The sequence below is a fragment of the Artemia franciscana genome, chromosome 10 (assembly GCF_032884065.1).
Source record: "Artemia franciscana chromosome 10, ASM3288406v1, whole genome shotgun sequence".
Taxonomy (NCBI): Eukaryota; Metazoa; Arthropoda; class Branchiopoda; order Anostraca; family Artemiidae; genus Artemia; species Artemia franciscana.
The window spans coordinates 22,117,999-22,135,832 of NC_088872.1; the positions used below are offsets into that span (position 1 = coordinate 22,117,999).

At 33.4% G+C, this 17,834-nt stretch overlaps 1 long non-coding RNA gene across 1 annotated transcript in view; it reads left to right on the top strand.

Moving 5' to 3' along the window:
- The window catches only part of LOC136031916 (uncharacterized), a 33,004-nt gene extending 17,761 nt beyond the window's left edge, over window positions 1-15,243 (top strand). The window contains exons 3-5 of the long non-coding RNA XR_010618613.1: window positions 3,825-3,939; window positions 7,455-7,611; window positions 14,164-15,243. This is a non-coding gene — a long non-coding RNA (uncharacterized LOC136031916). The remainder of the gene's footprint in view (window positions 1-3,824; window positions 3,940-7,454; window positions 7,612-14,163) is intronic.
- The last annotated feature ends 2,591 nt before the right edge of the window (window positions 15,244-17,834 follow it).

Consider the following 17,834-nt stretch of genomic DNA (forward strand, 5'->3'; position numbering starts at 1 on the left):
AAAGATTTATGCAATATCTTAAGCCTGTGATCAAGCTACAGAAGAAGTGGAGATAGGAACATAGATATGCTTCAAAATGGATAGTTTAGTCTCTGATCTTTTTCCAGTAGGCTTCATTTAACAGCCTAAGATTAACAGTCCTAAACCAGACTTTACAACCGGGGTGGTTTTGTAAATATCATATGTTTTGACATAATGACTGAGTGGAAAAAAATTATCCAGAGCATTTAGCTTTGAACTTGGTCAGTGACTGACTGAAGACTGAAAAAGGACGAACTATTTTCCCTAACCTGGTCTCTTGTTGATTCTAAAAATAACCTAGATAATTTCTTAAATTTCACAAAAAAAAGATATTTCAGCCACACATGCAGTAAACGTCATCAGTAGTATTATTACTGCTATTACTTAATACTTCAATCAGTATTACTATTAACGGCGGTCACTCCATATGTTCCCGGAATATTTAGTATTTTTCTGAAATTTGTTACTCTGTTAAGAGTATTTATCCCTATTAGAACTTTTTATTTATCAAGAAAAAAAAATTATTGATTCAATCGAATTTGGAATGGCCATACTGAAAAATCAAACAGAGCAAGAGCCAGTGCCATCTGCGAATATACTGACTACGAATAACGTTATATCTACGAATACGAATACAGAGGGAGGGAAATATAGGGGGTAAATGAAGAATTAAACGTTAAACTGGACAGTTTCAAGTTCTACAATGTAGAAAACAAGTGGAATAATTTAATTTTATCCGAAAGGCTCATGAGAGTTAAGGTTAAGATGCCCAAAAGATCAAATAACTCGACTTGTAGGGGTGCAAAACTCCTAGCATCTTTGAAAAAAGATTCATCAACTGATTCTGATTGTTTTTGGAACGGTTGAGGGTAATTAGTTAAAACTATTTGAAATATTGAAGGACATGTCAAACTAAATCAAAAGATACTACGTGTACCCAGCTTATCAAAAAGGTATTAAGTTCATTAAGTATTAACTTCATTAAGTATTAAGTATTAAGTGATAGTATTAAGTTCTTTTTTCTTAATTAATAGGAAAAATCATCAGTGTCAGTGTGATGATTATAGAGGCATTAACTTAGTTATTCTAGGAAATAACCTGGTTAGTATGATGATACTTTTTTTGAATTTGAGATGCTGGGGATCATGTTTTAAGAGAAGAACAATTTGGTTTTTGGTTTGGGAAACCTACTCGGCTGTTAATTTTGTCTTTTTTTTTATTTTACCATATCATTATGAGCTGCAGCTTGTGGCTCCTTAGTAATTCGAGTGTCAATATTGAATTCAGCGACAAGCTTCTGGACAATGGCCTTGGAATTCACAGGGTAAAATACCGTTGGGAGATCCTAAATGGAAATTAAATTGAGCCAGGTATCAGTTTTTCCAAGACATTTTCTAGTGGCTTTGACCAGATGAATAAGGTAATAGGAGTTAGAAGCGGATTTGCGGCTCTAAAATCACCTCATCCTTATTTGAAGAAGGATTCTTTCCTTCAGCATATCAGCAGTGATTCCTTCATGTAGTTTTAGGAATAGATTTTAGGAGTCAGGAAAACGGGATGAAGGTTCCCTTTTTTCTTAGCTTCCTGACTTATCTTTCAAACTCTGATGGGTAAATAATGGGAACACAATGCAAATTGTATTAGACGGTATTTGATTAGATATCTGAAGTCCCCTTTTGCAAGATTAAGCCATGTCATCACTTCAACCAAAAAGTCTTCTTAGTGTGTCAGTGAAATATACAGTCCTGAAGACTGCATAATACTTTCAGTGTCTTAGTCTAATTAATGATAATGGACGAAAAGGTTTTATGCTCTTTGACTTTTGAGTCATTTAAACTGCCTGACATTTTTATTTTTGTTGGTTTAGATTTGCATTGCTTGGGTTGGCATTAAATCGCAGCTTGATCTTAGTAGACTAATAAATTCGCCCAAGTAACTATTGACATCAAATCCTTACGTACCTAAACCTCCTATCATTGTTGCAATGCTATCTGTAATTCAGGTTGTTTAGTAATAGACGATCTTCAGTCCATTGCACCTTGAGAAAGTTAAAAAAAATAATGCTAAAAAAGCTCAGTTTAAAAAAATATCCCGGAGTTCTTAAGGTGGATGGCTTCATGTTATATGATGTAAAAAGGTTATATGAATAACAGAATTTAATTAACTGTGAATAATTTTTCAAAGGTAGGGATCCCTGGTCTGGGGACTGTTCTTCTGTAACAGCTATAACTTCTGTTTGGTTTAATTCCAATAACGTCTCAAGTCCCACATGCCTTTGAAAATACAGACTTCAGCGTTGGTATTGAGGATTTTAGAGAATTTGAAACGATTTGAGAAACTTGACCCTAAATGGGTTTGGGCACTGAGAAAAAAAGGGCCACAGAGGAATCAACCCCAGTTAAAGCATACTTATTACCACGATAACTAGCACAAGGGAAGTTTGGAGAAATTGATACAGGAGTAACACAATAAGGTATGACCAAGTTGAAAGAAACGAAACAAAACACGGACCAGCGCCATCTGTTTAGTATATGAATTAAGAGGGGAGGGAGAGTTGATATATGTTGAATTTTGATTATCCAATTTGTCTTTCAGATGCATCCTTTATTTTTTTTTTGAATTTATGAATGAAAGGTATGAGTCAACCTTAAATAAATGTTGATGGCTGATTTGAAAACCTTTGGGTAAATCTTTATCACGTTTGAGCGAATTTAAGAGTGTCGTGGGCTTGATCGTTAAAAGTCAAAATCCCATAAATAACTTAGTATTTTATAATTTCAAGGTAAACTGGGCCCCTCATTCTTGCACTTCTCTTCATGGTCAGCCCTAATGCAGTGAGTCATAGTACACTCATTTTGACCAATGTGATGCTAGAATTTCCAGTCTTTTTCAATTTTTAATGTAAAAACAAGTTTCTAATAGAAGTTTACAAGGCAGACAAAAGTCTTGTACGGTTTCCAAAACAATTCGAGTCGATTTTCTGAAATTTTGTAATATGGCTGAAAATTTAACTCGGGACAGCGTCTACATCCTGGCTCGGTTCCAGGAACAGACTCACTTTAAAATAAAGCAAAGCTCAAGCTGCCCCTAATCCCTTTCCAGTTTAAAATTCATAGGAGATTGAAGATGCTGGATAATTTTCAAGACATCTGCTAACATTAATTAAAACATGGAGAGTAATTTTAATTACTGTTCGGTTTCCAAAACTATTCGAGTAGATTTTCTGAAATCTTGTAATATGGCTGAAAATTAACTCGGGACAGCGTCTGCATCCTGGCTCGGTTCCAAGAACAGACTCACTTTAAAATAAAGCAAAGCTCAAGCTGCCCCTAATCCCTTTCCAGTTTAAAATTCATAGGAGATTGAAGATGCTGGATAAATTTCCAAGACGTCTGCTAACATTAATTAAAACATGCAGAATAATTTTAATTGAAACTGACATTGCAATGGGAAATGGGTCAATTGAAACTCGAATTCTAGAAAGTTTCATCGTTTCTGGCAGAAGTTTTCCTTCTGTTTAAAATGGTTTTTATGGTAGAAACAACAGGTGTTACTTAATAAAGAACAAATCTGGCCCATAATGGCCCGGATTCTGAAAATGTATAAAAGAGGTATTTTGTGAAAATAATTAGAATTGTTGCTGTTCAGAAATGGTAATTGTGTTTTGGCTAGTTGTAGTAGTAAAATATTATTTTGAGGAGTAAATTAATATAAAGTTTATAAAAAGTTAGCTGTCGTCCGAATTAAATCTAAAAATAAACTTATGTGCTATGTTATAATAATAAAAATTTTGTATTTTGTAGGTAAAAGAAAGACAATGGAGAAAAGTTTAAAGACAGTCAAATTTCGAGTCGCCTTTGGAATTTCATCTTTAGAAATGTTGATGCCAATTTTGGAAATTTCATAGAGAAGGTTCAGGTAATAAGTGTAAAGAATCTTCACTTTGGTGTCGATAACATCGCATTACAGAACTGACTCAAACGGTTTTCAGTGTTAAGCCCTTGCACGCAGGTTATTATAATGTCAGAATTACAGTAGGTTTTTATTTTTATAGTTTATTTATTGTGATGATTGCAAAACTGGACTGTAGCAAAGGTGATCACTCAAAAATATTTAAGATTAACAAAAGCTTATCTATTGTGCTGGAAGTGGACTGGAGGAGGGAAGGGGGGGTTGAAATAATTTCAAATACGTTTGTTTCTGTTATAAGGGTGTGCTTAACAGGGGCTTATTCGATATAAAGTAGAAAGTTATAATGTCTTTTTAAAAACTGAATGGGATTGGAGGTTAACCAGCCAACTCTGATATATACACACTTTTTTTTTTGCAATTGTGCGTGGAAACTAAACTTTATAAGTTCTGTTATGTATGAATTTCTTCAGTAGAAAACTCCTTTCCTTACAAAGTTTAAGCGGTTGGTAGCCCAACCCTTGCTTATGATAATATCTTCTCATATAAAGATATAATTGACTGTTTTCTTCATTTCTGTTCGTTACAAATTTCATTGTTTCTCTCATAGTAATCTTCGCTATTCTTAATTTGACTTACTTTTAATTTTTTTTTTATTTAACCATAATAGGCTAGTTAATCTACGTCTGAAGGTTGATTCGCTATACGTCTAAATTTCTGTATGTTTTAAGTTTTCTATTACTCCTTACCTTTTTTTGAACTCGATTTTATTAATTATATAATAAATATATGATAGAACTCTTTATTAATACTCTCGAAGAAAGTTGATAGTTTCATAAGTTTAAATTCTTTTTTCGATCGTCTTTACTCGCCTTAAAAAACAAGACAAATGAGATAAATCAGAATATACAAAATGTATGGTAATCAAAATAGTTATATGCGTTATTTGGGCTGCCTCTATCAACATTAGGGTAATATTTGTAGACATGAGTATATAATCAATCAGAGGTAATATACTCCGAGTTTGCTTGTGGACGATTTTGTTGTTAATTCTGTGGAATGTGCAGAAAGCCTTCATTCAACTGGAGGTCCCAGGGACTTCTTTATTTCCGGTACCAAGCCGGCTTAAGTGATTTGTGTCTACTTGAGAAGAAGGCTTAGTCACTGATTTCTATTGGTTAGTCCCAATTACTTTTCCTGGTGCCATTAAAATTCTATTGATTTAAATTATACGAAACTTGCAGCTTGGAATTTTACAATGCTAATAATCTTCTATAATTTCAAGTTTTTGGTTAACAAATTCACACGTTTTCAGCCTGACTTTATAGACGTCTTATAAACTCATATTCCTGGGGTAGACGGATGAAATTAAGGGTTTTTTTTTATTTTGGCATGGATGATAAATGCATAGGCAGGGAGTAGGACTCGATGACGAAAATCAAACTGCCAAGTCTTGCTCAAGTCGGAAAGGGGTTAATAAAAGAATTCTAGTATTATATGTTTCTGTAGAAATGACTTATGGAGATAGTAGTGACTCAATTGAAGTTTACCTACAGCTGCTTGGATAATTAACAGAATCCAGGGTAGAAATATTCTGTTTTTATTTGGAAATTTTCGAAATGGGAATATATTATAGCTTTGGTAAATTTGGCTTCGGAAAGGTAATCAGAAACGATATAAGACCACTGGAGTTTTGCGGTTATAACGGTCTTCTTAAAAGTAGTACAGTGTTTGTTCGTAAAATGACACTAAAAATAACATGGTAATCCCATTATAGTAAGGCAGCCAACCTTTTTCATTTTCTTACTGTTTTCTGTAGATTGGGAGAATCAGTACAAGAAAGAATGTATAGGAGTGCTGTTTTTATATGAAAAGTAAAAATCATCTTGCAATAGTGTCTGGGGTTAACCTAAAGCTGAAATATGGAAAGGGTGATCACCTTTGAGGAAGTTATGACATTGATAGACTCCAGGATGAGAATTTAAGAGAAACTCTTTAGGGAGAGTCAAATATCAAACTGGAGGGTTTGAAATTCTAGAGTGTACAAGATAAGTTGAATAATTTGAGGAAAAATGTTGGCGAAGCTGCTGATTGTTTCTTAGCAAGGATGGTTGGAAATGCAGCTAGGATTAATAGTGTAGTCGCCTGTGTTTAGTAGGAAAGAAGAAGGTTTTACAAAAATTATTTGAGTGATGGATTATATGAAAATAAAGGGAATGTAAGGAAAGTGAAGAGAGCTTGAAAATATAAACTAAGGAGGAATGGAGGCCTTTGATAAAATTACGGAAGTTTTGGAAGATTCAGCCTGAATTGGTAACACTGCACATTATTATACTGAGCCATAAATATGTAATTAGCCGCAATAAGTATAATTTTACAGTATGTAATAAAATTGACGGGGAACCGTCAGTCTGGACATGTCCCAATTAGAGATTGAAACGGGGATTCATTTAGTGACAAAGAAAGAGTTAAAGAGAAATATTCAGTACAGTATCAGAATGCTAAACCTGATAAATTCCTGTACATTAAAGTGATTAGTGCTATGTACGAGAATAACATTTCTGCGGTTCAGGCAGTAAATGAGGTGTACAGCTGCTTTCGTATTAAGTAAGGAGTTAAGTAGGATTATGTTTTATCCCACTTTATATGGACTATTTTGATGGATTTGGTTCTAAGAAGCACAGGAAAGGCAATGGGAGACTACGGAATCCAATGGGAAGGAAAAACTCTCCTGGACTTAGATTATGCTGACGATTTACGCATCCTAGATGAAGATTTGAGCAAATTGAATGAACTCCTAGAGGTTTTGCGAGGTTAGATTGCTAGAATAGGTTTGAAAATAAATGTTAAGACTAACTCACTATGGCTAGGAATAAGCGCAGATGAAAAGATGACTTGGGGCAACAAAATGATTGGTCAGGTGGACAGCTTCATTTACCTTGCTAGTAAAAGACGGTGTGAGCAGCGAAGGTGTTAGAATAGCCGAGGCTCAGGGTGTTTTTTTTTTTTTTTTTTTTTTCACTAAAAATAGTTTGTAAATCGAGACGTTTGTAAATATATATATATATATATATATATATATATATATATATATATATATATATATATATATATATATATATATATATATATATATATATATATATATATATATGATATATATATATATATATGATATATATATATATATATATATATATATATGATATATATATATATATGATATATATATATATATATATGATATATATATATATATGTATATATGATATATATATATATATATATATATATATATATGATATATATATGATATATATATATATATATATATGATATATATATATATATATATATATATATATATATATATATATATATATATATATATATATATATATATATATATATATATATATATATATATATATATATATATATATATATATATATATATATATATATATATATATATATATATATATATATATATATATATATATATATAAATGTTTCTTTGTTAGCCAATCATTAAAGAGCATCGCGACAGTCGACCTCTAGTGGACAAACTAGTGGAAGCTGGCAATGCTTGTGATGACATGGTCCGGGCTGAAAGAAGTAATGCCCTTCGCCGTCGGTCAAATGTCACTCCGCTTAAGAGATCGCCCTTAATTGGAAACTGTAAGTAAATTGATTGCTTACTAATTATTAAGTATTCATACGTCAAATTTTAAAATGTCTAAAGGTTGTATCTGATAATTTTAACTTATAAGCTAAAAGTCAAAAACTGGGCTCATTCTAACGAAAATAGAAGTTTTAGTGACCTTTTTAAGTGACCAAAAAAATTAGAGGGTAACTAGGCCCCCTCCCACGCCAATTATTTTCCCAAAGTCAACAGATAAAAATTTTGAGATTGCCATTTTGTTGAAAACTGAAAACTGAATGAAAAGTTGAAAACTGAATAAATACGTATTTGAGGACGACTTAATCCCCCACAGCCTCCGGGGGAACGGCTGCAAGTTATGAACTTTGCCCATTATTTACATATAGTTTTGGTTATAGACAAAGCATACTGACGTTTTCTGGTTTTAATTTTTTTTTGGTTTTGGGGGAGGGGGGGGGGGTGGAGGTTACATGAGAGGATCTTTCCATTGATGAATTTTTCATATGGGAAGAAAATTTTCATGAAGGGGGGCGCTGGATTTTCGAGCATTATTTAAAAAAACAGTGAGAAATTAAATAAAAAAATAATAAGTTTTTCAACTGAAAGTAAGGAGTAATATTAAAACTAGGCCCCCTCCTACGCTCATTTTATTCCCAAAGTCATCGGATAAAAATTTTAAGACAGCCATTTTGTTCAACCTAGTCGAAAAATCTAGTAAATATGTCTTTGGGGACCCCACAGCTCCTGGGGGAAGGGCTGTAAGTTATAAACTTTGTCCATTGCTTACATATAGTATTGTTATTTTGAAGTATACTGAAATTTTCAGGGGGGATAAAAAAAAAAAAAAAAACACCTCAAACGAGACTACGGCCAGTAGAGAGACAAGAGATAAATGACTAAAATAACGCGGATATTTCGCCTGTATCTAAACTAGTTGTCCTCAGCACAAGAAGAATTAACACTAAGCCAAAAACAAATAAAACCCCCACCAATAATAAAAAGTACAACTGTCGCTACAATAGACCTCATCAGATATCATAGTCGATGACTTGGACCATTTTGTTTTGACAGCCGAATTCAGAGTCAATGTATCATTTATATAGACAAGATTTCAGAATCCTGCTTAAAAGATTGATTACAATGATGAAAGATAATCTCAGAGCTCACCTTATCAACTTTCAGTCATATTACTGCCTACTTCAGCTTTCTTAAAAAAAGGGTTTTGGTTACTGATATCTAATTAGCAACAATATTGTTTCCAAAACCAAGAAAGAACTTCGGAAGAAAGAAAGAAAAAACCAAAAAACCAAGAAAGAACCACAGCAGAATTTGCTTCCGAGACTTTGTAGGTGAAGGAAATCACCAGTAAATGTCAACTTAAGCAATCTAATCGTCTTTACAAATTGGCCGTGACAACACATGTTCTAGCTGCTACTGCCAAAAGAACATGTAGCTAAGGTTTGTTAATAATTTGCTAAGAACTGTCATGGTTCATTCTTGACTAGATTCACTCGAGTTTTTGGCGAATGAGAAAGACCTTACTGATGCCTCTGACTTCCTCTGACTCTGATTGACTGAAAAAACATGATTGTTCAGCGCTACTTCAGTTTGAACAAGAGGCGAATACAATTTTTGCTGTTTTTTATTACACATTTACGCATGAGGTATTCCGGTTTAGTTTCTGTTTTGTCTCTACAGATGAGCATAAATGATAAAGGATTAATATCTAATAAATTTTTTTATGTGTTAGGTGTTTTTTTCTTATAATAAACTGCTGCAAAATACCGTATTAAACACTTAATACCTTTAACTAATTTAAAACAATTTAGTTACTAGTTTAAGAACTTAAAAAAGGTGTTTCTGGCACACCCTGTCAACAAGTGCATTGATTGGCTTTGATATTGACGATAATAATAATTATCAACAGGATAATAATAAAACATGCGATAATAATTACTGATTTAAAACAATTCTTGCTTCATAACCTGCAGAATAATCATGGTTAACACATTTTGCATACAGCCTCCCTATACTTTGCCCCTCCCCTTTAATGTGTGAATATAGCCCGAATTATGTATTTTAAATGCATTCGGCTACCAAAACTTATTTTTTCAGTTTTTATTTCGTCACAGTTTATATAATTTAAAGGCACACTCACAGCCTATATAGACGTTGTCTATATAGGCTGTGTCTATATAGGCTTTGGGTACACAGGTTGAAACAAGAGTGACGCACTACGAGAACAGGCGGAAAATATATTCGGGTTATATATTTGCACATCGTCGGGAGCGGGGGGGGGGGGGCTGCTGGTAAAGTATAGCGAGGCTGAATGCAAAAAGCGTTAAACTATTCTTATTCTGTATATTGTGAGGTAATAAGTGTTTTCTTAGCATGTTTCCACCTCTCCAGTTAGTTCTCTAGGAAAATACCGTCTGGGTATTTCCCATGTATTTAGCCACGATTCTCTACTGTTTCAACCCGTGTACTCCAAATCTATGGTTGCCAGTGTTTCGGAAACAATTTAAAAATGTAGTTGGGACTAAGTCAAACTTTAGCGTAAGGAGAGTTACTCTGAGGAGGGGACAGCCCCTTTCATATACGAAATAATTTCTGTTCGTTTTAAGTTTTAATGCTGCTCCTTACTTTTAGTTAAAAATTATTTATGTTTAAAAAAATTATTTCCTGAAAGTTTTCTAACTAATGCAGGTTTGAATTTGGCTCAACGTACATGAAAAATTAAAACAGAATTTGCGTATTAATTTTGGCAAAATATCCTCCATGTAAAATTTTATTTGGAAAGCTCACCTCCAGAAATTACCCTATCAATGTGAAAATCTTCCCGTATAAAATAACCGCTCCCCCACCGAAAATAATTCCCTCGAAAAAATATCTATGCTTTCCAATAACCAATAAACTATAAACACTAGCCAAAGTTCAAAGCTTTTAGCCTTTGCCTCGTGGGTGTTGAGGGTCAAGTTATCTTCGAAAACGTAACTATTTAATCTTAACTATTTTTAACCAAAATTGGCTAAAAGACCTTTCCTCAGGGTCTGTTGGTGATCGTCTTAACTCAAGAGCCATAGTTATTTGGCCTTTCAACTATGCTGGACGAAATGGCCATCTCTAAATTTTCACCGGATGATTCTAAGAAAAAGGGGGGAGACCCACTAAGAAAAAGGGGGCGTATTTGCCCTCTAATCCTTTTGGTCCCTTAAAAATAGCACCAGAACTTAAATTTTCATTCAGACAATCCCTCTCCCGATATTTAAGGACTACTGGGTCGATATGATCACCCCTGAGAAAAAACAAAACACACAACAAAAATAAACACGAATCCAAGATCTTTCCTCTGGAAAAAAAAAGTTATTTTCATTAAAATTCTTTGACTTATAGGGGGTCAATCCCCCCTTGTTTCGCATATCAGGCAAATTTTCTCAGGCTGGTAGCTTTTGATGGGTAGACGAAAACTTAATTAGACTCATGTTTTTGAAATCACCAGAATAAGCCGGTTCTTTTTATGTATCCATTGTTGTCAAAATACCGTTATTCTTAGTTTTGGTTACTATTGAGCCGGGTCGCTCCTTATTTACATTCCATCACCACGAACTGTTTGACTTATTCAAAGTAACAAAATTCACCTTGTCTCCTTGACTACTTTCATTGTGATTTGATAATATTCAGAATGCGAAGTTTTGTTAACTTTTTTAATCTGAGTTTGTAATAACGATGCATTTCTGGCTTTTAGAAGCTGGATGAGAAACAAGAAGGGGATAACCACACTCCAAGACACGGATTATAATATTATTGTGGTCCAAGACTCCAAAGAAGGTAAATGACCAAATAGGTATAATAAAGTAGTCGCAATATGGTTGTGAAAAAGATAGATTAGGAACGCTAAGAGCGTTAAGTTGAAACTCAGGACTACTGCTACTACTACAATTATTATATTCACTAATAGAATATAAAGTAAAAACTTTCGAGAAATTTTAGATTGAAAAAGAAAATAAATGAAAATGCACAATGTAACTGCTGGTTTTTTAAGTGGTATAGCGCATATTTCGGTAAGTGCCATTACAAAGCCGTCCTTAGCGCTCGAAAAATAAAAAAATAAAAGTAAAGTGAAATGCCAGTAACAATAACCAAAGCCGAAGCAGTGAAAAGATTATTCAGAAATTAGATCATGCAAACGGTCTTGCTAGCGATTGATGCAGTCTGTCTACTGACCACATTTGGGTTCTTATTAGTTATAGCAACCACGCCAGTGTTGGGAGAGCGTGAAGTTAGAAAACAATTCTTGCTTCATGATATTCAGAATTATTGTAGCTAATCCCTTTTTTCATGTAGACCTGCTGTATTTTACCCCCTCCCCCTTAATGTACAAAAACGAAGCCCAAGTTATTTAAGTCAAATGCATTCTGTCACCTGTCACTTGTTTTCTGGTTCTTGTTTCGTCACAGTGATTCAATTTACAGGAACACAGGTTGAATTAAGAGAGCCGCATTGGGACAATATCTGGGAAATATACAATGAAGGCTATATATTTGCACATTAGGAGGGGGCTGGGGGTAAAGTATAGCGGGTCTGCATGCAAAATGTGTTAGCTATAATTATTATGTTTTCGGTTTTCTAGCTTAACTTCATGAGTATGGTCGCTATAATTAACTTCTTAAGTGTGGTCGCTATAATTATCAAGTACCCAGATTTGTTTTTAAACTGTAAGTTGGCATTGTTTTCAAATTGTGTAATTTTTTCCATCAGAAAGTAAGGAGTGACATTAAAGCTTGAAAGGAACATAAATTATTGCTTATCGGACAAGAGGGGAACTATCTGTTACTCATCCCTCGATCTTTACGCTGAATTTTTAAGTTTTGTCCCAATTCTATAAGAGCTACTTCTGAATAAAAAAAGCTGCTGAATTGTAATAAGAAAATTCTAAAAGTATTGAAAAAATTTAGTGTCTGAAAAAAATTTTATGCTCAATATCTGACCTTTTTAAAATCCCGCTGTGGACTCCCCATCTCAGTGTAAAATTTGCCTGCAAAATTCCCTTGAAAACTACTTTCCAAAATTAATTCTGTGGAATATTCTCCCCCCCTCAAATAAAAAAAATTCCTATGGACTGTGGGATGTCTTGTCATTCCCATAGACATAGGTATTGGATTTTTCCGCAATACTGAATCAAATGGCTCTTCCAAATATTTTATCAGATGACTTTGGGGGAAAAGGAGCTTGGGCGGAGGCTAGTCTTCCTCCAATCTCTTTGGTCACTAAAAACAGGCCCTAGAACTTCCGGTGTTTGTTAGAACAAGCCCTATTCCGACATTCCAGGACCATTGACTTTATACGATTATCAATGGGGAAAATTCAACTTGGATCCATAATCGTTGTTCTGGCAAACAACACAAAACTTCCTTTGTAGATATGACCTTGAGACTTTTATAAGAATGTTCTCTGACATGCTGAATCTAATGGCGTTACGTTCATTAAGATCATTTGAACTTTTCTCTTTTCTGAAAATAAGGCAAATTTTCTCAGAGTTGTGGCTTTTTGATTGGCAACATTAAAGTTAACAAATTTTTGGTTATTTGGATTCAGCATTGAAGCCAATTCTTTTGTTCTTTCAATTCTTATCAAAATTCCCTTTTTTACAGCTTCGATTACTTTCGGGTCGAGTTGCTCCTTTCTCACAGTTCGTACCATGAATTGTTTGATAAAAAAGAATGCTAGTTTATTCTCGTTGCATTAAATTATAAAACATAGGGCTGATAAAAAATTCTCATTATCTCTTTTATACCTAAGTTTTCATAGATTTATTTTTAAATTTCAGTTGCCTCCTTTAAAGGTTGTTTTAAGCCATTTACCATGGAAATTGAAGTTGGGTTTGTCAATCAAAACAAAATGATTTAGGTATTCAAAGGCATGGAAAGCCAAAGTAGTCAAAATTTTCATTTTTATTTTTAGACGTTAGAGAATTATCGGTGTTTTCGTGTTAGCCCAGCAACACTCAAGAAGTTTGCTCTGTTTGAGAAAAACCGGTCAACCGTCTGAGAATAAATTAGCTAATTATGCTGAAAAATAATTAGCTTTGTCTCAATAAATAAACTGCGATGCTAGTATTCCACCACAAACATAAAAAACAAGGAGAACAACAGGGAATTCTTTTCGTAAGACAGTGGATATCTAATTTTAATGAATATCTCGGCCCTATATCCCAGGGACGTCCTCAGAAAAATATAAACATATAAAAGAAGATATACTTACAATAGCTAACGACCAATTAAACTAACATGGAATTTTTTTCAAACAGTCCCAGTATCCTTACTTCAGTGAAGTTCAACCAGGACTCACCCTCAAACAAAACTGCCTGAAAGGGGAGAAAGGACATGAATAGGAATGAAACATGCTTATGTCAAACGTAGGCCAATGCTATTTGAGGAATTTGGTTGGAGGGGGACAGGGAGCCTGAGGATATTGTTTAAAATCAATCAGGGTTCTGAATATAACAATTATAAACTATTTGTGTGCAGACAAACTGTCGTTGATGCCATGCTTAAAGGTTTATCTTTTAGTTTCATACTGTCGAAGCAAATGCAAAAAGAGTGTACCAAGCCGTTCTCGAGGGTAGAATCAGCAGGAATTTGGACGATCAAAGTATCTTTGAATACATTTGCAATGTATTTTCGATATGCTTCGCTGTGTTGGTCGACAATGGACGACCACTGTATATAAACAGGGCCTCATTTAGTACTTGTGAGTTATTCGAAACACATTCAAGAATTACGTAGTGTAATATCTAACAATAACGATTTTGCCCTTCTGGAATTGGTTATCATATGCTTATTTTGAATCAGAAAATAAACGATGTGGCTATATTTTGACAAAATATTTAATATATAGTTTTGATTAGGGGTTAGGTTCGGTTGGGTTTCCCTAATTTCGTTTCTAAAGTGTTATTTTATCATAATTTTTGCTATATTTCAATACGATTAACCTTTTTTTTACTTCTTAGTGTGTTTCAAATAACCGACAAGTATTTTGAATTAAATAAAATTTGTTCATCTGTTGCCATTTTTTAATTCCAAAAATATTTACATATAGTTTTTAGGAATGTTAGGAATGGCTACGATAGAATATCTGTCTTGGGGCCAAATGTGACTTTACTTAGTTTTAAAATTCTTAGCTTTAAAAATCAGAGCAGTTTGGCCTGAGATCAGCGGTGTTTGTCTTCATATTCATGTTTTATGTTGACATTGCTTCTACATTAAAATAGTTTTGCCAATAACTCATTAAAAGGAAGAAAAGAAGAAGAAATACCAAGAAGCCAATACCCCATCGAAATTATGCATAGTTTCAATTTCAACTTTATTTATATCAAATAATCAATCATTGTATCTCTTTTAACATCCCTACAAAAGGCTCCATGGGCTGTGAACGTAGAGATAAACATTAAATCATATCTATCAAGATTCATAATACAAGAGAAGGGAAATAAACGCGGAGAAAAAAAAATGCAAATAGTTATATCAAACCTTTTTTTTCAATTATTTACACTCAACTGAACTCAATATATATATATATATATATATATATATATATATATATATATATATATATATATATATATATATATATATATATATATATATATATGCTAACTTAATATTATAATATTAAAGCAGCAAAAATATGCGTTGAGACAGCCATTTTGTTCAGCATAGTCGAAAAATCTAGTAAAAATGTCTCTGAGGACGTATTAACCCCCACAGCTCCTGTGGGAAGGGCTGTAAGTTTTGAAGTTTGTCCGTTGCTTACAGATAGTATTGGTTATTTTGAAGTATACTGAAGTTTTCAGGGGTATAAAAAAAAAAAAAAAAAAAAAAAAAAAAAAAAAAAAAAAAAAAAAAAAAAAAAAAAAAAAAAAAAAAAAACCTCAAACGAGACTGTGGCCAGTAGAGAGAAAAGAGATGAATGACTAAAATAATGCGGATATTTCGCCTGTATCTAAACTAGGTGTCCTCAGCACAAGATAAAAAGAATTAACACTAAACTAAAAACAAATAAAACCACAACCAATAATAATAAATACAATTGTCGCTACTGATCCACGTAGGAAAAAGAAGCTATTAGAGTTACTTCAATGAGAATATCAAAGCAACTGTTCTTATTGAACAGTTACTGCAATTAGACAGTAAGTAGACAGTAGGGTAGTGTAAGTAGAACAGTTGCTTTAATAGTAGAGTGGTGACTTTTTTTATATTTAATTGTACATAGGGACGGTGCAATATTCATGCGTTCGTATGTGAATTCAAAACGCAAGGAGAGTTTCAATTCAATACTAGAAATACAAATTAAAAAAATTAAATTATTCCTGGAGCAGATCCCCTTCTACCAAATTCCTAGACCAAACCACAACCAATTCGACCTATCTAGTTATTGTGTAAATATCATTATAAAAGTACTAAGATCTATTTTCTTTTCCAATGATTTCCTTTTCATTCAGGAAATTATATTCACTGTAGTTATTTTTGTAGTTATATTCACTTGTAGTTATTATATTCACCTTAGTTATTTTTCAATGATTCCATTTTTGTCCTTTCTGCAGATGTATAGAATGTATTCATTTCCGCTTTTGACGTTTTCAAAACAAGAAAATCGTCTTGAACAGATAGATTTGAGAAAGTAAAAGGTCCTTATATATCAGGGAAAAAAATTGACCTGAGCAAATGTCGTGAAACAGGATGGACAGAACATTTTTTCAATTTTGCTATGAACTAGGCTCCTAGTTTTACTTGATGATAAGGTTTCAAAATCAGTTTATTTAGAAAAATATTAATGTGGAACGCATTATAAAGTGTAATGGACCGCTATTTTTTTTCGCTTTTCTTACGTTGAAAAAGAGCATAGAATAATTAAAAAAAAAATTATCTGCTCAAAATAAAAAGCAAATTTGACACTTAAAATGAGCAATTGTTTTAAAGCTACTTAATAAATTATAGTTTTTTTTTTCCAAATTATTCGAGAGGGGACAACTGCCGACCTTAGCTCCATCCCCCTCGATGATGCCACTACTCAGAGGAAACAGCTAGAAAAAGACTCTTGCGAGGTTAATGTCAAATCTGAGCAGGGTATGACGGAAAATATGATAGAAACATTATCAAGGAGAGGAATCTCTCTGGATAAACTAGCTTTCCAGTTTTTTGATTATGCAAGTATCATGTTTGGTAAATTTAAGAGAGCCCAGCTGAAAGTATCTGAACTTTTTGATTGATGTTTGCCTCACATTCCCTGCCAGGCCTACAGATTAATCACTATTATCCAGCATAGTGCAATTCATGTCTCGGTGGACTGCAAGGGCTGAAACCATGCAAGCAGTAGTTAATTTGTTTTAAGCAATTGTTTCAAATATTGACGAACCTAAACAGATAAAGAACGCCGATGTGAAGACGAAGGCACAAGCTATGAGCTTTCTGAAAATGATTCTAAACTTAAGATTTTACTGCCTGCCTCAAGTTTATGAAGACTATCATGTATAAGATCAGGATAGTAAGAGAAATTATTGAAGAAAAGGAGATCAACATCAACGAGGCAATCAAGATGCTTGAAGCTGTGAAGAAATTTTTTAAAAGAATATTGAAGGATGACATCAACGCTTTAGTTGACAGTGTAGCAGTGTTTGCCGGATGGAGGGAAGTCGATTCAGAGACATACCTCATCAGACATCATAGTGGATGACTTGGACCATTTTGTTTTGACAGCCGAATTCAGAGTCAACCTGATATCTCAATGTATCATTTTTATAGACAACATTTCAGAATCCTGCTGAAAAGATTGATTACAATGATGAAAGATAATCTCAGAGCTCACCTTATCAACTTTCAGTCATTTTACTGCTTACTTCAGCTTTCTTAAAAAAAAGGTTTTGGTTGCAGATATCTAATTAGCAACAATATTGTTTCCAAAACCAAGAAAGAACTTCGGACTGCACTGCTCTTAAGTAGAGCTTGAAGTTCTGTTCCAATATTGCCACAGCACAATTTGCTTCAGAGACTTTGTAGGTGAAGGAAATCACCAGTAAATGTCAGCTTAAGCAATCTAATCGTTTTTACAAATTGGCCGTGACAACACATGTTCTAGCTGCTACTGCCAAAAGAACATGTAGCAAGCTAAGGTTTGTTAATAATTTGCTAAGAACTGTCATGGTTCATTCTTGACTAGATTCACTCGAGTTTTTGGCGAATGA